The sequence below is a fragment of the Eschrichtius robustus genome, chromosome 15 (assembly GCF_028021215.1).
Source record: "Eschrichtius robustus isolate mEscRob2 chromosome 15, mEscRob2.pri, whole genome shotgun sequence".
Classification (NCBI taxonomy): domain Eukaryota; kingdom Metazoa; phylum Chordata; class Mammalia; order Artiodactyla; family Eschrichtiidae; genus Eschrichtius; species Eschrichtius robustus.
In genome coordinates this window covers 3716426-3732151 of record NC_090838.1, presented here as the reverse complement: position 1 = coordinate 3732151, position 15726 = coordinate 3716426, and positions in this window count along the sequence as shown.

The following is a 15726-nucleotide window of genomic DNA, read 5'->3' as shown; positions in this document are numbered from 1 at the left end:
TGGCCAAGGCTCACCCCGGGCAGCTGGGGGTGCCCACTGGAGGTTAAAGGTCATAAATGTAACTGGAGCCAATGCAAGCCAGCTGCCCAGGCAAAAAGCGTATCCAAGAAAAACCTAGACGCCTATAAGTTTCATAAAATCAAGAATGGATGGAAAAGCATGAAGATGGATAGAGCTTTTAAAACAATGAATCTTGATTCCGGGCTTAGCTGTTCATGCACATTGAATGTGAGTTCATTTTACATGCGGCTGACATTGATATGTGTGGCCATCTCATAATTCTTGCCTCATAATTGACACCAAAAATAGTCTGTCAAATGTACAATTGCTAGGATGAAACTCATGGACAAAATATCAAGCCAACTGCGTGAAGACTGTGGCTTTCGTTGCAGGACTCTTCCTCCAGAGCAGTGTTTCCCCAAACAATCCATCCGGCATCTCTGAGTCTCACTGCCTTATCTGAAAATGAGAATCATAATGTAAGGTGACCAGACCAGCCATTTCCGTCTACCGGGGACCATCCTGGGTTTGTCAAGGGAGATCCCTGGGAGACTGGTCAGCCCGGCCAGCCTGGGATGGTGGGTCACCCTTCTCCAAGAGTTCTGACTGAGAGCAAAACCAGGGCTGGTGAGTAGGTAGGGGTCCGCAAACCCCAAAAAGGTGTTCCTCCACTTATACCATGGTTACTGTGTGCCAAACCTGCCTGCCCTTCGATGTTTCCTCCCGAACACCTTGAAGGAAGTTACCATCTCCTTGCTGTGGTTCTCAAACATTCAATGAACTATAGAAAGAATTGTGAGTTTTTCCCAAAGTGAAATGCATTCCATTTTACATGACAATCCTCTGCTCTAAGATTATAACCTTCCTCTTATCAGTGTAAAAGCTCCCTTCTTTTATGAAAAGGTGATGGGCAGTTTCTTTACTGTCCCTTACGTGACAAAAGAGGGAGTGGCTACGTTCAGGTCTGAGCCCTGACTTCTTTTGGACATTTTACTGTCCCATGAGAACCAGAGGCTGAGCCCTGCCCTGGGGACAGTCAGGCAGCTTGGAATTTGCACTGCCCACCTGCCAGCTCCCGGGGCAGCCCAGCCAGACCTTCAAAGCCCTAAATCGGCTCAGGTTTGCTCCCTTAAGGAGCTCCCTGTGGCTCCGGCCTGGGCTTTTGAAACTTCAGGAGGGTGAGGTCAAGTCAATTTCCATAAAAATACTTATTTCTTTGAAATTCTCTTTTCTTATGGGCCTAACAAGGGCACCTTCGCTGGCATTCATCAGAAGCTTTCAGACCTGACCCTTTGTCCTTTGCCTTTATGTTGGTTTTATTGTTTTTTTTTTTTTCAGGTGTGTTAGAAAAGTTTGTTAAGTTAATCAAAAAAATATGTTAATTTTCCGCCTTTAAATGACTTTAAGGTTAACCTAAGGTGAGGAGCGCTCAGAATTCCTCCAGGATTCTCTTGGGAAGACAAAGTCCTCCCTCTACAGCAACCTTCAAGGAAAGAAGAAAAGAAAAAGAAACCCCCCAAGCCCTTGAGTGCTGACCAGATGCCAGGATGAGTCATACCTTTTACACTGAATCTCTCCCTTGATCTTCAGGTTCAAAGTGCAAGCCAGGCATCTGTAGTCTTATTGTCCAGACGGAGGTCAGGAAGTTTCAGTAACGTGCTCAAGGTCACACAGCTAGTAAATGGCTGAGATGCGAAACCAATAAAATAAAGCCCTACTCAAGCACGGGCCTCTCCTGTGACCCGAGACACAGCTTTACCTGATGGGCTTTCCTGTTCCCTGAGCATTTGGGTTTATTTCGGTGATTTGTTCTTCTCTCAAAGCGAATGGGATTGCCAAGCACTTCCTGAGGTAGCGAGGGATCGGAGAACACCTTTTCCATTTTAAAATGTTCTCTGGATTCTGATGTGTTCAAAATCCCTGGAGAAGGTATTTCACATCCAGCCAGTATTTAGGTAACACTCACTAGGCCTAGCATTCCACTGAGTGGAGTGACATCGATAAAAGCAGGGCTTTGGGGCGGTTTGGATAGGTCGTCTTTGTAGACATTATAGCCTACTAACTCTAGAACACCATCCAAACTGTAGAAAATCTCGTGGATTAAAAGCCCACCTGGGCAGGGTCCATCCCCAGTCTATAAAACAAATAAGCCCAAACAGACCATAAAGAAGGAATCGAGTCTATGTTCTCTGCTTTTCCTTAACCCTCATGCTAACCCACCCCCTGTTACAATCTGTTTTCTGAACCTGTCATGTCCCGGAAGCAGCTGTGTGTCACAGATCACCTCCTGCCGACAAATACCATAGCTGTCATCCTACCAACCCACAGTGACCAGCGTTTGCCAAAGGCCCGCTCCGCGCTCCATGCAGAGCGCTCTTCCCGATACCTCAGGAGAGCTCTGGCCTGTGTCACCCTCACTCTAACCCTAAGAGGTAGGCACACATAGGCGGCACATTTTACAGATGAGAAAACTGAGGCTCAGGAAGGTTTGTTAAAGTGCCCAGAGCTCACGGTGGGAAGTGCAGAGCGGCTTTGAGCTTAGGGCTTCCTCCCCAAAGCCCACAGCTCCGTCCACAATCAGCCTGCTCCCCCACGTGGAGACCCTTCTTCCTCAGGTCCTCTGATGGCCACAGTCCTACAAGCCAACACCTCCATCAGGTGTGAGCCCTGGACAGCCCCTGGCTCTCCTGGGTGCTGATGGGCTTCCCGCATCCCCCTCCTCCTTGCCAGTCCTCCATCCCCGGCTCTGGCCTCTGCACGACTCACGCATCTCTTTCCAACTCAAACTCTCTTCAGATTACAGAGCCATACTGCTCACAGGGCCTCCCCACCCCCAGTGCCCCTGCAGCCACCTCGTCCTCGTTCACAATGCCACTCTCTCCTGAAGCTTCATCTTTGCTCCTGCTGCAGTGATGAACGTTTATAAAATCTCCCATAGGGCACAGGAGACATGGTAGAGAAACAAGGTTAGAGAAAGGGGCCCCAGTAAGAGATGGTTGCCTCCCCATCACCGGTCACAGAGAAGGATAGGCAGACTTGCCTGTCTGCACCAGAGCAATTTCAGGGTGCTTGTGGGTGGTTCCTACCGGGGTTGTAAGACAGGCACTGGACAGCAGCGTGGGGTCTTGACACCCTCCTGATCCCTCCCTGTCCTCACTTCGGGGCCCTCGGGCCAAGAAGCTCTATCTTAATAAGCAGATCAGGTGAAGCTGGGGGCACATCACACTTTCTGAAATACTCGGGCCCAGGTGCCCAAGAATCCTGCAACCAGCAAATCAGAATGACCGGACGGATGGAGCGGGTACCCAGAGCAGGCGGTTCTTAGGCAGGCTGAATGCGGGAGGGCTGGTTAGCGGGGAGAAGGTGCCAGCAGGCTGTCTCAGGGGCCCGGGGCTGGGAGCCAGGTCCTGGAGCCCGGATTTTCTCATCCATGTGGCCTATTCCATAGCCCCTTAGAAAGTGAGTCATGAACATGAGAGAGCTTTGCAAACCCCCTTGCACCAGACCTGCCATAAAGAAGGCCTTTTTAAACCTTCATCAAAAGAATGAAGAAATATCTAGCGCTCCATACATGGTACCCTTGTGAATCAAATTTAAAATGATTAATGAATTTTATCGTTAGTAATGGGAGGTGACATTCAAGTGTGTGTTTGGATTTGAGAAATAAAACAGGAAAGTCTGTTAGAGGAAAGAAAGAAAGCTTTGTGTTATAGTGACGATGAGAGAAACGAAAAAAGCAACATTTTGCCAAAATCACGCACATGGGAGAAGCTGGGAAAAAGCCACAAATTCCCGTAAAGAATGGGCTTCTCCGGGCGTGTTCGCATACCAAGGGTCTAACTGCGAGAGGAGTTTTGTCCTGTCAGAGAAGAAGGAGAAAAATCCCTCCTCTTGTTTTGGCTTGTGCAACCAGGGAGGGTTGGGATTTTGGAAAGAAAGCCTGTATTTATGTACGACCTTAACTTGATTTACTGTCACTGACAAGGCAGCCTGAAGCCAGGAGCTCTGTCTACCCAGGATCCACACCCCTCCCCTCCTGCTTTGCAGGATCTAGAAAGTGTTACCCGTCAGATGGATTCCAAATGCAATCTCACTGCCTCTCACCCTCCCCTGGAGCAAGTGGGAACCTAGCCTGGTGGCTTCAGGACGTTTCCTGGACCCGGGCAAGAGAATGGGCTCCCGTGTCAGAGGAGGTGACACAAGGTGCAGCCAGATCAACCGCAGACACAGGCTGCAGCTTGGGAGCTCGCTTCCGAGCAACTCTGCTTTCCAGGCACAGCCACATGAGTTACCCTCCGTCTGGGGAAGATGCGAAACTGGGGAGGGGGGGGCGGACGTCTCTGTGCCCTCCCACCCCTTCAGGCTCTCAGTACCAGAACCTGCCCTGGGATCTGTCCCTGAAACAGAGATGGAATTTCAGATTTTTGCCTCTCCATTTCCTGTCGTTTCAGCTGCCTTCATGGTTCTCTGGAAAAATGAGTCTTGTATTCACCTATTCATGCGTTTAAGCAGACGTTGATTTGCTCACACACTTGTCCATTTAAATGAACCGGGCCGGGTCTGTGCTGGGTGCAGAGAGCACATTGTGAATGAGGAGGAGTGGGTCTGCCCCTCCAGGCTCACCCTTTGCTAAGGGCGTGGGACTGCCGGACGAGCACTGCACCTCAAGGTGACACGGGAACCCCCAAAACCCAGCGCAGGTGCCACCAAAAGCCAAAACCAGAGCGGCCAGGCCAGCACGGGGGCAGGGCAGCCTGGGGTATTTCTGGACAGATAATATAAGGCTTGGAGGACACGTATGCATTAGGCGTTAGCCAGATCGTAGACAAAGAAAATAGTGAATTCTCATCTTCAGCTTTTGCGTAACTAAAAAAGTTCACCATGGCGGGAGCAAGGCAGCCTTACGGACATAAAGCTGGAAAGAAGCCTGAGTACAAGGGTGCAGACTTATCAGTCTCAGGAGGGAGTTCGGACCCAGGGGAACGGGGGACCTGTGAGGGGTGACCAGCTGGACAGTGGCCGGATGAGACGAGCATTTGACAGGCCACTCTGCAGAGCGGGAGAAAACAGGGGCGGGAGGGAGGGGGGTGGTTACAGTACTGCAGGTGGCTGTGACCTGAATGAGGATGAGGGTGACGGTACAGAGAGAGAGAGGAGGAGGGGGAAGGGAGCAGGAGGGCCAGCTGACGGGGTCTGCCGTGTGTGCAAGGAGACAGCGGACCAAGGACGCTTGAGGATGAAGAGCTTTCAACTGCAAGGCGTTTCTTTCTTTTTTTTTTCATTGGACTATAGTTGCTTTACAATGTTGTATTAGTTTCTACTGTACAGCAAAGTGAATCAGCCACACTATACATATATATACCCTCTTCTTGGATTTTCTAAGGAGACTTAGCCAGGCTGATGGAGAGACCAGGAACACAGGTAACCCCTTAGAGGAGCCCTGCCTGGGACCCGCACGCTGGGCACCCCCAGGGAGAGCGTGGCCGGCACGAGCACCAGTGTGGACCCCAAGGCCTGGCAGCTGGGGTGACCGATAAACACGTTCTGGGCAAGGGATGCTCTTCAAGGGAGACCCGGACAGTAAGCTTCCTTCCAAGGCCATCCTCATGACTCTGGTCCCTACCGTGGGCATCGAGGGAAGAACGGGTGGCATTTGGGAGGTCTGGAACAGTAAAGAAAAGGCAGGTTTTTCAGGGGACAGGGAAGTTGGTGATGAGCTCAAAGTTGAGTATGATGGGCTTGGGGATGCCTTTGAGGAATCCAGGAGGAGAGGCCGTTAGAACCTTCTGGAACCCAGAGGAGAGAGAAGTCCAGGCTGGGAAGAGATCTGGGGAGCGCTCAGCACTGTGGAAATAGGATGGTATCACGTTGGGGGAAGGTGCAAAATGAGAAGAGAAGAGAGTCCTGTGGGGTGGGGAGGGCGGGAGGGAGGCTCAAGACGGAGGGGACATGGGGACTTCTGTGTGCATACGGCTGATTCGCTTTGCTGTACAACAGAAACTAAGACAGCATTGTGAAGCAGTTATACTCCAATAAAGATCTATTAAAAAAAAAAAAGTGAGCAGAAAACAGAGAAGCAATAAGGAGGGCTTGAGGAGAAAGTACTAGATAAGAAAATACAACCACTAAAAGGCACTATCAAAGGAGGCAAAAGAAAAGTCTAAACATTGAGAAATTGGTCCAATGTTCAGAGCAGCTAAGAAAAATGAGGGTTTAAAAGTCCCTGTTGGGTTTAGATACACAGAGAAACCTCCACCACTTTGGCAAGAACAGAGTCAGTGTGTGGACAGAAGGGAAACCCCGTGAGTAAGGGCTGGTGGGGAAGCAAAAGCAGAGTGTAGGACACAGTGTAAAAATGCATCAACAGGGGATGAGAGAGAGGGTGGTACCCAGAAAGGGAATGAGGTCGAGGGAGTTTTTGAGGTTTTGTTTTGTTTTTTTTTCAAGTTTGCAGATGCTTGAGATATTTGTTTAAAAGCAGGAAGGAGCCAGTGTATGGGAAAAGTTGAAGATTTTGGAAAAGGAGCATCAGGTAGAGTAAGGCCACGGAGGCATCTGGAAGGGTAGGATGGAGACCCCAGATGGGAGAAGCCACCCCAGCCAAGAGGAGACAGGAAAGATGGGTACCTGCGGGGATCATACCTTTGCAGTTTTGGGGCCAAGAGGTGGACAGATGTTTACTTTATGGTCCCCAAGTTCTGTGAAGTAAGTGAAGTGGTCTCTTGACAGTGCAGGTTACAGGTGGCCAGCTCTGCCAGTAGATGAAATTGGAGACGTTTTTTCACAGTTCTGGGGGAGCACAGGAGTGGGAGCCATCCAGGCGAGCCTGGAGGATGGCAGACAGCTGTGGAAACCAGGTGGAAAGCAACCATGCCTCCATCTACACTGCAGGCAGGAACCCTGCCTTTGACTGGATCTGGGTCCTGTGAACAGGTGTCTTTCAATGGTCATGAAAACTTCAAAAATGCCAAACTCTGCAGGTTATCATAAAACCTAGTATTCAAGGTTGTTACCTTCTTTTCGCCTTAAAAGGAGAATGCCACCATGCCTGTGAACTTGTAATATGAGTTGGTTTTGAAACTGGCTAAAGTACCTCTCAGCTCTTTTAAAGAAATATCAATGAAGTTTTTGAGGCCCTTTGATGATACACATTGAAAAGTCCTACCCCTGAATCATCCCAGCTCCCAAACTACCCACTTGGTTGACTCCCTGTAAGCACCCTGCATGGCAAGTACACCGCCATCCTTCATTTTGGTCAATCAGTCAACCTAACTCATGTGCATCACCTCTAAGACAAGTCATGGCCTCTGAGCCCCAGAGGAAGGGAGCAGTGCTTAGAGAGGGTAACTTCCATGTGAGGAGATGCTGTAGATTAAGGGATATTGCTTATAAGAATGAAGCCAAGAGTTCTTTCTATTTTGTATTTCCATTTGTGAAGCATTCCATGTGATTTATCATGGATTCTGGACTCTCAAAATGGATCCTTTGTTCTGACTAATATATTCCTGAACACAAATTTTCTCCAAGTTTTTAAAAATAATACAAAGTCTTAATATTTCTCGTTAAATATTGAACAGTAGATTATGTTGGAATGTTACTCAAGAGGCCCTCAATAGTAGAATTTTTTTTCTAATGCAGTAAAAACAACATTCCAAAGGTAGCTAGTGCTCATATATGGTGTTCTCCATTAAAGAAGGAAAGCTGCCTGTTTTAGAAAATAGTTGAGTCCTAGCAAATGCCATTTTTTTAAATGTGATTGCAACATTTGCCTTCTTTTCTTGGTCATTTTCTTGTCATCTACTAAGACATTGCAAGTGTGTAATCAGTGCAACGGGTGAGGTGAAGAGCACTTTTTTTTGTTTGCTTTTGTTTTTGTTTTTTCAAGACTCAGGAATTTATCAGAAAGGTCAGAGAAAGGAATAGAAAGAAAAGGAAAGAAATATTGATTGATTCATGCAGAATGTTCCACAAAGAGTCAACAGCCACCCTTGGATACGTGCATGTGGTATAAATAGACTCCCATGTGTCCACTCCCTTTCCAGTCTGTACCACAAGCATGGGAGCTGGGCTGCCCCCCGTTTACAGATGAGGAGACCAAGGCTCACCCAGCTCCTAGGTACAGAACCCAGATTCTGTCTGACACCACGGACCGTGATTTTTCTGGAATGTCTTGCTGCCTCCTGCTAGTTTTTTTTAGCTCATTTAATCCTCCAAACAGCCTTGCTGATTAGGAATGACTCTCCCCATATTTGCAGAAGTGGCCTGAATGCATTCCTTCTCAATCTTTGATATTCAGTTAAATCACAACCTTCTCTGGAAGCCTTCCTTGATTACCTCTGCCTTTCCAGGTTAGGTGGACTTTATCTTGTATATCATACACCTCATTATCGCTTTATCCACACGGTGTTGAAATTACTTGGTTTATGTGTTAGTCTGTTTTCTACTGCAGCCTGGGTGCTTCTTGTAGACACTTGCACACTTAAAGATTGATGAATGAATGAGTATATTTATTTTGAGCATAAAATACACAAAATTCAATAAGAGTAAGAATTTGATAAAATTTCTTTACAGATGAATTACTGGAGTCCACCATGAGAATGGTTTGTCTAATTATGGTTGAAATGCACCACGAGAATGACTCTTGGGGTATCATTTATTCATAAATTCTTCCTCAAGCAAATTCCAAGTACTCTGGCATGCTTTAGTAATAAGGCTAGTGCTTCTGACTGCCTTCAGCAGTTTACTTTAGGAGCCTGGCTGGTTTTATAATGTGAAATTGAGTAAGCAATGTACCTACTTCTCATCTCCGCATCATGCTGATAATTTTATTCAGATGCAGCTTTCTCTTTTTCCTGGAAATCCGTATTGTTTTCTGAATGTCAGCTAATTGTGCAATGCAGTCTTATGCTCTGAGAAGACCTGGGTCATCACCTTGAGTAAATCTTAAAACCCCCAAATACGTCTATAGAAGGCAAAAAAATGACATAATCAATTTTTAGGACAAAATTCAAAAGATATCTCATCTTCCTTTATCTCTCAAAATTATCCACCAGGACAATAAAATGCCCCACCTACCACATTTGTATTAAATTGATGAAGTCACCTCAAAGGAAGGACGTGGTGAATTTTCCTCTGGTCTTGGTTTAGTGCATGTTACAGGCCCCTCATTGCCTCCCAGATCAAGCCATTCCTGAAGGTGCCCTCAGTTCTGGCTCATCTACTTCTCTCCTCCATGCCTCCTTCACTGGCCTTAGTTAAGTGCATGTTACAGGGATACAATATTGAGCCTTTAAAGGTCTGAGGAATGGACTCTGGATTCTCCCGTGCAAGGTTCATGGGCCCTTGGGCTCTGATTTTTCTGTAGTTTATAATGTACATGTGCGGACACACGATAAAACCCTGCTGGTGTTTATGAACTCCTGGAAACAAATGTCCCTTTTACAGAACACTCTTAGTTTTAATGTCAAGCACCACAGTGATACCTACAAATGAGCAGTAGTTGCTAGTCATCCTGACATGATAGCTCTTCAACAAAGATTGAGACAGCAGGTTGGGGTTCCTCTCTCTCCCCCTCTCTCTCTCTGTCTCTGTCTGTCTGTCTCTCTCTGTCTTTTTAATCATGATGATGTTTCACAGTTTCCACAAGAAGCCAGCAGATGCCTCCTCTGTTTTTGCAGAGCAGTCACATTAACATGCACAGAAGAAAGGAAATAAATGGATTCACTTTACACCCCCTAGAAGTTCACCACCGAGATGGACATCAACACAGGTAAGAGAACTAGCTTTGTAAGTAGTCTTGTTAAACACACACACACACACACACAAGAAGTGAAAAGTACTCACGCTCAGAGGTAGGCATTTTAATCTAAAATCTGCAGTAAACCATCACCACTCTGGTTGTCCTGGCAAAGGCTTTGGAGAATCCTGACTACAATTCCTCTGAGGCTCGGTGCTGGATCTTCGTGGAGACAGTGGACGGCCTGCTGGGAGACTGATCACACACAGGACGATAGCAGTGAGCTTGGTAACGAGATTTTAGCTGTTCCAATTTCCCAGGACAACAGCCCGAGTCTTCCGGTGGCTGCATCAATTTCCAAAGTATTCACCCCAGTTATGAAATCACTAGGACTCCGTGAAAATGCACTGAGTCAAATCAGACCTCTTATTTTATGATATTCCCCGTTCACCAGTGGAGAAGAAATTTTTAAAAAGTGAATAAAAGAAAATAAAAATGACACAGGAAGGTGGAGGGTAAACCCACTGCCGAAGACAACACCTCCCAGGTCGCCGGTCTAGGGCACCTGGACTTTCCTTCATAGGGTCGCACTTTGTGGGACCACCAGGGAGCTTGGCACGTGCTCCTCGTGGGTAGTGAGCGCTCAGTTTCTCCCCCGCCCTCTTGGAGCCCCCCTGCTCTCTGGGATTGGTGGTACTGGGGCTGTATTTACAACTGGGTCAAGTGACTGCAATGAAGCCAATATAAAATACAGAGCTATTTGCACCTCTGTTAAAAGCCAGGGCATCAGCATACATCAGCCTGCCCTTGATGAGGAAGAGCCATGCAGGGCAGCAAAGCCAAATTACCACGCAGCAACGCTGAAGGCGCCAGCCGTAATAACTAGAGGAAGCGTAGACTCACGTCCAGGGTACAGATTACTGTAAACTTGCTATACAATTGATTCCCAGTGTAACAGGGTCTGGGTCCCTTCCAGCAGACCCTCGGCTAACAGCTAGTCCCAGAGCCTGGGTCCCTGCTGCAGGTGCCAGGCCACACCAACCTTTGTAAGAGCCAAGATGCAGCAGGGCCGTCCCTCCTCCAGGGCTGGCAGGAGGCACAGACCTTGCTTGGCCCCCAAGCCCACAGCAGAGCATTCTGAAGCCCCAGGGGTCTCAGGCTGGGAGTGGGAGTGGGAAGGTCGGTAGAAGAATAAGGCCCCTTGGGTTATTACAGAAGCAGTAACACTCAGTCTTCTCACAGCCCTGCCTGTTGCTTAGACTTCATTGCCCCTTCCCAGTCCCTACACCTGCCTCCCAGATCAAGCCATTCCTGAAGGTGCTTCAGTTCTGGCCCACCTTCCGGGCTCATCTGCTTCTCTCCTTCATGCCAGACCCGCACTGAGCCTAAAACCTCTCACCTTGTCCACCTGCCCTTTCTACCAGCTGGGGGCACGGAGTTCTTTCTGCTGAGAGTATTCTTTCCCCTTCATCCCCCTGGAAAATGCCCTCTGTTTCTAGATGGGATCCAATGTTCCCTATGTCAGTTTGCTAAGGCTGCAGCGGCAAAGCACCACAGCCTGGGACGCTTCAGCGACAGAAAAGTACCGTCTCATGGTTCTGAAGACTGAAAGTTTGAGATCAGGTGTGGGCAGGTTGGTTCCTTCTGAGGCTGTGAAGGAGGTTTGTCCCATATCCCTCTTCTGGCTTCTGTTGGTTTGCTGCCCGTCTTTGATATCCCTTGACTTGTAGAAGCATCGGCCAGTCTCTGCCTTCATCTTCACCTTCTCCCCACGTGTTTGTATCCAAATTCCCCTCTTTTTATAAGGACACAGCCATACTGGTTTGAGGCCCACCCTAGTGAGTTCATTCTAACCTGATCATCTGTGAAGACCCTGTTTCCAAATAAAATCACACTCGCAGGTACTGGGGGTGGGATAGGAATTTAACACATCTTTTGGGGACACGATCAACCCGTAAATCCCCTCTTCACATTGCATGTCCCGCTCCCATCCCAGCCAGGACCCCCTTTGATGTGGCCCACAGACCCCCATACATATACCCCGGCTACACCTAGGCCCCCAGGAGATGGGTTATTTCACTTCCTGATTCCTGCCCCACTTCTCTGAGCTCCTTGAGGGCAGAAGCAGTGAGGACATCTTTAGGCTGGGTACCGCCCACCATGGCCCCAGAGTAGGGACAGGAAAGAAAAATGGCTGTCAGCTTGACAAGTTGTTCCGAGTCCTCCTAATCTTCAAATAGATGAGGGTTATCTCTTCTCTGAGGCTGTAAATTCCTTTGGGGAGGGTTCCCCGTCGTCCCTTGCACCTTTCCCACAGTGGGTCCTGGAGGAAGCCAGAAAGTACTGGATTTGTCCCATCAACATACCCACGAGGATGCTGGATCTACCTGGGTGCTTGTCATGAGAAGTCTACAGAGGGAACAGGCTTGATTGTTTCAGGTCCACATCTGCGTCTTTCACAGGAAGAGACAGAGAGGCCCGATTTCTCCCTAAATTCATCCACCCCTGAGAATAGAATTTTCATTTCTGGAACTTCTCATTAAGTGTTATTTGAGAGCACGCAGTTGGTATTTCTCCAAATATATTTGGGTTGCTAATCTCTTGACCCTTGAAGGGAATCTCTTAGTAAATATTTTTAGCATTCAAATAAAAGTAGCAAGTATCACGAACTAATTTTAGGCCAACCCTCCAGAATAAAACACATGACTCTTTGGAGAAAAGTTTCCTGACTGTCATGAACCAGTTGTTTCTTTTCAACAACCTCTGGTTTCAAGTTTCAAGGTGTGCTTAAGAGTTCTACAGAGCAAACATCCTGTATTTTGTCCTATGGCTACACCTTCTAATTGACCTAGACACGACACAAAGGAAGCAATAGCTCTCCTTATCTGCCGAGGGAGATGCAACAAATGTGCACTTCCTGCTGCTGCAGTTAATGTGGGTTAGGCATCTTCCCTCCTGGCCACAGAAGCCTCCGCTTTCCTATCCACCATGCCTGCATCCTTCGTTGGATTGAACAAGCCTGGGAGAAGACAAAACGGGCAGCTGGGGAAAAATGGTGGAGATTTCCTCTACCATGGTTGTTGTTTTTAGTTAACAGCTTTATTGAGGTACAATTAACATACCGTAACATTCTGAAATATACAAGTCAGTGGTCTTCACACAGTTGTGCAAACACCACCACTGCCTAATTCCAGAGCATGCCCATCACCCCAAAAAGAAATCCCGTTCCCATTAGCAGTCACCCCCATCCCTGTCCCTGGCAACCACTAATCTGCTTTCTGTTTCCGTGGATAAAGAGGAAGATTAGCTTCAGGGATCGGCTTGTATATTTAATGCTTTGCTCAGTAAACAAGGACAAAATAAGACTTAACAGTAATTCAGTTTAATTTTCTAGGGAACTCATTCTATGTTATTAAAAGGAAAACAGTGACTTTTCATTAGGACTGATGGATTTATTTAGTTCCTGTCCTTGCGGGACAGACGGGAGAGACCGAGGTGGCAGGAAGCTTGGACTCACCCGTCCTAGTCTCTCAGGGTGTGATCTGGCTTCGTGAAGCTGGGAGCTCGTAAACGTTGGGTGAATCCATGATGGACCAGAAGCGGGCACTCAGGGCAGCACGGCGGGGCTCATCCCCAGAGCGCTGTCAAGTTACGACAGACTATGCAGGTGGGCGGCTCTGGGCCCACAGCTCCTGCATCAAGCCTGAGCCCCGGCTGATTCACAGCTCAGTGATAACAGAGCTTGAGTGGACCAGTCCCCTGAGGGGTGAGCTGGAGGCAAGACTTGAATTTCTAGTTTCTTTGGGCATCCCTGCCCTGTTCTGTGCTGAGCAAAGTCAGTAACTGAATAAATACTTTCTGATGATGGACTTGGCAGGTAAAAATCATAACTCAGAGAGCACAAAACACTCACATATCCACGTGTTTACTCAGCAGACATTGACGATTGTCGTAGAAAGCACGCCCACACTGCTCTCTCGAGGAGAGAAGACTAGCATGGGTCTGGACACTGTCCTCAGGAGCTCACAGCCACTTTGGAACACGTGCACAGGGGCAGAAAGAGAGGGCACACTGACCGACAGCCACGTTAGGAGTGAAAACTGACAAGTCTAGGAACCAAGGCCGGGAGGAATGACAGGTCTGGCGTAGGAAGAAATTGCTTCCACCAAGCTGGCGAGCCCTGTGACCATCTACCCCTCGCTGTACGTGGGCGCACAAGCTTACACACACGTGTGCACACACACAGAGACACCCATAATGAGAAAACTCACTGATCACCGAGCACTCACTCTTGGTCAGATGCACTGCTCATAGCTTTACGTGCGCAGTTTCCCTTTGCCTCTTTTTATTTTTTTTTAATTTTTTTTTTAATTAATTAATTAATTTATTTATTTTTGGCTGTGTTGGGTCTTCGTTGCTGTGCGAGGGCTTTCTCTAGTTGTGGCAAGCGGGGGCCACTCTTCATTGCGGTGCGCGGGCCTCTCACTATCGCGGCCTCTCTTGTTGCGGAGCACAGGCTCCAGACGCGCAGGCTCAGTAGTTGTGGCTCACGGGCCCAGTTGCTCCGCGGCATGTGGGATCTTCCCAGACCAGGGCTCGAACCCGTGTCCCCTGCATTGGCAGGCAGATTCTCAACCACTGCACTACCAGGGAAGCCCTCCCTTTGCCTTTTAATAACCCCCAAAGATGGAAATGTAGTTATCCCCTTCTGTTCTCAAGGAAATGGAGAAATTTCAAATATCATAGAGCTCGGACAATTGGAATCCAGGGCCGTCTGACGTTTAACTTGCGCTCTCATCCAGGAAGCCGAGTTGCCCCTCTGACTCTTGAGGGAAGGGACACTGGAGCCAGCTCTCAGTACAGGTGGCCGTTGGACAGGTGACTGTGAGGAGGATGTCCAGCCATGTGGGGGGACAGAGGGCGCAGAGCGGGGGCCGTGGGGTTGGGGTGCAGGAAGGGTAAGCAGGGTGTGGCAGGACCGGGACTCTGGCTCCGATCTGTCCACACAAAGGATCTGTCCACACAAAGGCCTCCAGGCTTACATCCCACAGCGCTTCCTCTAAGCTGTAGAAACTGTGTACAATTCTCATCTATCAGAGGCCTTTATAGGATTCGGGCACATGAAAGGCTTTGAAAACCCAGCAGCCCGCAGGGAAGCTCGGTTCGTGTCCCTAATCCTCCTGTGGAACGAGCGCACCCCAGACCCAGGCCCTGTGCAGCTCCGTGCCCAGGACCGCAGGGTGAAGGGGGAACCACGGGCTGGGCCAGAGAACCTGGAGCTGAGACCTGGGGGGAAGGTGGGTCAGCCTGCAGAGCTCAGGTCGGAGGAAAGCGAAATGAGAGTCTTCAAGGAACAAAAGAGTACTTGCTGGGGGATTTCAGCCGAATCAAGTAATGTCCAAAGAAGAATAAAAATTGGTAGATTGCAGCACTTTCAAATCACCCAACTTTGTAGCTTCAACCAGTATCCTTAGGCGTGGGCAACTAAAGGCAGGGACTCTAGACCCAAAAGGATGGGTTTGAATTTTCAAGCTGCTGCTCATGAGCTGTGTGACTTTAGAAAAGTTCATGAACCTCTCTGTGCTTCGGTTTTCTCATCTGTACAACATGGCTAACATGACAGGCTCATGAGGATTCAAAACCTTACACACGTGAAGTGAGGACAGTGGTCCCGGGGTCATAGGGAGCCCCAGCAGATACTAGTTTTCTTTCCATGGCCATGGTCGCTTCCCAGGGTGCCTGGCAAAGCACTGGACACATGTGCTTTCCCTGGCTGCTCAAATAACCAGGGTTCTTAGAATAGGAGACAATTCTTCAAAGGGAACATGAAAGCTTATTGGTAAACATCAGAAAACTGGGTAGGTTTTAATAGTTGCCAAGTGTGAATGTATGGGATGGTTCAGGAATAAGAGAGTAGATTCTGGAGACCCCTTCTGAAGCACTGATTCTCTTGAACCCACTTCAAATGAGCAGCAGCAAACCGCACCGCT